The 4575-nt window shown below is 35.3% G+C and overlaps 1 pseudogene; it reads right to left on the reverse strand.

The window, feature by feature from the left end:
• Nucleotides 1–4: 4 nt before the first annotated feature.
• On the reverse strand, nt 5–2622 carry LOC113079531 (nucleolar protein 8-like; annotated as a pseudogene).
• Nucleotides 2623–4575: the final 1953 nt, after the last annotated feature.

Raw genomic sequence — 4575 nt, forward strand, 5'->3', positions numbered from 1 at the left:
TAGACTTGACAACAAAATCATCTCCCACCACCTCCAGGTTGTCATCGTCATCCTCCGTGGAGATCTGTTTAGGCTTCTTCAAATGTTCTTGAGCAACCAACATTCTGATTTCATCTCTTCAGTGTCAGAGTCGTTGTCGAAAACACGAACTGATTTTTGTTTTCCTGTCTTTGCAGGAGACAGTCCATTTTGTTGGATCGCCACTTTGTTTTTGTTTCCAGTGGCAGCCGCATTCATTCCATTTTCTCTGAGCCAAATTACTAAGAAACAAACTCAAGTCTATTTTGGATTTTTTGGGGCACGTGTTCTGCTTAGGAAACTCCCCTCGCCTCTTCTTACTGATTTCATCGTCTCCACCTTTAATCTCCCATGTCAGCTTGGACACTGACGTGACGTCATCCACAGTCTCCAGTCTCTTGATGTTGTGGCAGTGTTTGGATGGATCATACTTAAAGACGTATTCAAGAGTTAAGGGTAGATATTGAATTACATTGAAACTATGATGATTCAATACTATTTAAGTTTATTTGTATAGCACTTTTTTCACGATACCAATTGTTGCAAAGCAGCTTTACAGAAAATTTCAAGTTTCGACATTATATTTAGGAGTACGTTATTAGTGGTGACTATGACAGAAATGTACAGTAAGAATCATGCAGTTAGTTACAAATGACACATAATCAAGTAGACTGTGAACACTATTAACTGCGTTGATTATATATTGCGATTAAGCAAAATTAGGTAGTTTTATATTATTGATTTATTGTGATTCTGTTCTTCATAATGATCCCAGATATAAATATTTTTAAAAAGTTGGCACTTCACTACAAAAAGCCAATGTCAGCAGAAAAGAAAGGGAGATGAGGACATAAAATAAACAAAAAAAAAAAGTATGTTCCAATAAAAACTAATTTAGTTTGGAAAAAGCATCCGCTAGTTTTAGATTACGAACATCTCAATGACTTGTTCCTCCAAGCAAAAGGGCACTTGCAAGCATATCTGTGTCAATTCTTTTCAGTAAATCTTCCTAGAATTGTGACATGGAAAAGGATATCTTGTTCTTTCCTTTACCCTTCAGATTCACGACAGGAAGTACCCTCCCAAATTTACTCACGACCCAATCCTGCAAGAGTGGATAAACACAAAACCAAATGTTAAATCAGCATCTGGGCCATTTTTACAACTGGACAAAAGTTATTAGCAAAAGAAAATCACACAGACCTTATGGCCGGGAATCTCAGTTCCTGGAACAGCTGCTTTCATGTGGAAATTCTCAACGCCAGCCGCTTTAAACGAATCCACTAATTTCTCCTGAGGGATGATCTTTGGTGTCTTGGCCTTTTCAACCAGCTGCTGTCGTTCCTCAGCAAGTCTTAAAAAAATAAAAAAAAGCAATACAGAATCTGTGTGTGTGTGTGTATGTGTGTGTATATATAGTAACAAAATATTGACTTGTTGAAGAAAGTTTTTACCTGTGTAGAAAGCTTTCTTTTGCCAACTGAATAAGCAAGGTTCCACCTTTCCATGTGGATTTATTTAAGATGCCTACACCTGTATAAAAAAAGCAAATGTACAGATTGATTTACATCATGACAAAGAAAGCAAGAGAGAATTTATTAAATAGCCTAACTATACGTACATCTTTTGTATTCAGCATCTGTGATGTTTATGTTGATGTAGCCGAATGTTTTCAGAGGAGTTCCCTGCAAAAAGATCAGAAAGATATTGAGCATAATGTGAATAACATTTAACAGGTACCCCAGTTAATGTAATAGAAATATTACATTGAATTCGGTTTGCATTTTAATAGATGTATTTTTTTTTAAATAGAATTCTTACCATTTCTCATCTTTCCTTGTAACGATTTTCCACATCTGACACATCCCCAAATTTTCCAAATCTGTCTTTGAGGTCCTTCTCGGACACTGTGTGACCAAGACCGCCGATGTACAACCGCTTCATGGCCAGATTTCATGCAAACAACCCCTTCTGTGTACCATCAAAACACATATAATGAACCAACACCGAGGTCGCCATATAGGAATGCATAAAAAATAAAATCATAGTATTGTGAACATAACTGACACTTGACAGTGACAAAGATGGACTCAATATTATATATAACTATTGCGGGGGAAAAAAGCTAAAATGTGCATACAATAATTGCTGCTCAAGGCGGGCACCACATGATGTTATGATCCCACTTATATTTTTACAATAAAAATAATTATTAAATTATCTAGCTTTTTTTAAAGTAATATAATTGTAGATAAATAAATTCCCAAAGATTATGCAGTACTGTACGTATCATTTTTTGCCTTGTAATAAGCACCAATTATTTAATTAAAATATAACATTTTAACTGCATGGCAAAAAACATAAAACAAGTGTCAAATTCTGTTAAATTATATTCTTCATGAACATATGATTATTACAAAAGAACACACGGTATGATCCTAATTTCTCAATACTTCTGGGTCATACTTCAACATATCATCGTTAAACAGATCCTTAAAATATTCCATAAGGCAGAAAAAAGGTATTATCATAAACTCAAAACGGACTTACGATCACGCCAAAGATTCACATGTAGACACTGATGTTACACGGTAACTGTTCCGCCGTGACACCGTGGACGTGTTTTGGTTCCGCGTGCGAATGTAACGCAACACTATTGAAAGTTCCATCGACGAAACCAGAGACAAAATGACTTTGACGAAACGTACTCACGGAATAAAGAAACGCAATATTAGACAACTTTTCAATTTCTCCCATACGCGATAATATTATACGAAGAAATTATCACTTCATTAATGCTCTTTAGATCAACATTCAAATGTTTTAGGGTGTTTTTGGATACGGTTCCCCCCTACAGTTCTCGTGTGGTATGTTCCGTGTTGACGCGGGATTTAGTTGAATCAGTCATCATAAAGTCGCAGCGTTTACCTCAGAAGAACATTAAAGTAAGTTCATTTATTCATTTAAACGTTGGTTTCAATGTTGATATCAGTTATATAAGTTCTACACAGATTAATAAATCCATATAATAAATAAAATGCATATTTATAACTTTAGATATTTTTTTAAAATCTTGATGATTTGATTTGAGTCGTCAAATCGTGCTCTTGTCATCTGATTTACACTCAACATATCGTTATGAAACTATATAAAGCAATATAAAGGTAAATAAATAACATGGACAGCTGTTAGGACAATCTGTCGGTTAGTGACATTTTTTAAATAGCGTATGATATAAATCTCCTACCGAGTGTAATAATGTATGTTGTGAAATTCATTTCTGTTTATTGTAAATTATATTTTGTTGAAATGTTATATAATGTTATATATTGGTTAGATAAGTTTAAAAATTAAGGATTATGACTGAACTGATTGATAAGAACCTTTGCATTATATAAAAACAATACTGGCATGCAAATGTTATTATCAAGGCTAAGTTTGTGTATATCATGTAGAATATGAAGTTATTTTTATATATGTATCTCTTCATCTTTATGTTTATCTCTCTCTCTCTATATATATATACATTTCCTAGTAGATTGAGGAAGATGATGAAGCAGAAATATGAGGAAGAGATCCAGATGCTCCAGCAGGATATTAAAATGCTGGAGTCTGAACAGGAGGAGACTTTAAGGTCCATTTTCATGGAGTATGGTTTATCAACTACAGCGGAACTGCTGAACTAGCATCTTTCTGTGACATGAAAATGCTTACTTGTAATGCATATGTTTTACTTGAAGACTGGATCAAATTAATTACAATTTTCTTTCAGAAAGTCAGTCTGTAAGGAAAGAGGAGGAGCACAAAAACACTCTTGCAAAGCTGGGGCAAGTTCAAGTTCAAAACGGTGCGCAACGTTTTGCTACGGTTTCCGGATTGAACGTCATGTTTCCTGGAAACGGCATGCACCGGTGTGCAACGGGGTTTGAGATGCGTTTTCTCTTGTTTGGTGGGTGTGTCAGAACTGCAGTCCAATCAGCAGCAACATGTATTTAAAGCACGCGGTATTAAAGTGAACTCGCACAATGGCTTCAAGGAAAATAATGTATAAATGTGTTCGTTGCAGCTCGGTATACGCAACAACTGAGGATATTAGAAGACATGTTTGTCGTAAGTTTTATTGTAAAAATATAGGATATCAACATAATGATGTAGTTGTTTATATTTTAGCTTCATTGCAAGTGTATGACATTTGGTATAGAAAATAAACAATGGTAATTAAGTGCTTTTCCTAAAAATGAGAAAGAAATACAGGGTATTAAAACCGTATGAACTACAAATAAAGTCAGTATGTGAGGCTAAATAGATGGCTCCTAAAATTCTTCACAAAGAAACCAAAGAATGGCCTTTTTTTTTCAAAGAATGGCCTTCTCAGCTGCCATAGTTGCAACTCTTGCGTCATCAGAACAGTGTGTTCAACGCATCACCGTTTCTGTTTAAAAAACGTGCAATGTTTTGTCGGGGCTGAACGCAGCCCAGCTCTCAAAAGTCAGAGAGCCGGAAAGAAAAACCTCAGACAACAGACAGAAATGAATGGGATCGCAGCTGGTTGCAGCA

The sequence above is a fragment of the Carassius auratus genome, unplaced genomic scaffold (genome assembly GCF_003368295.1).
Source record: "Carassius auratus strain Wakin unplaced genomic scaffold, ASM336829v1 scaf_tig00028492, whole genome shotgun sequence".
In the NCBI taxonomy this organism is placed as follows: domain Eukaryota; kingdom Metazoa; phylum Chordata; class Actinopteri; order Cypriniformes; family Cyprinidae; genus Carassius; species Carassius auratus.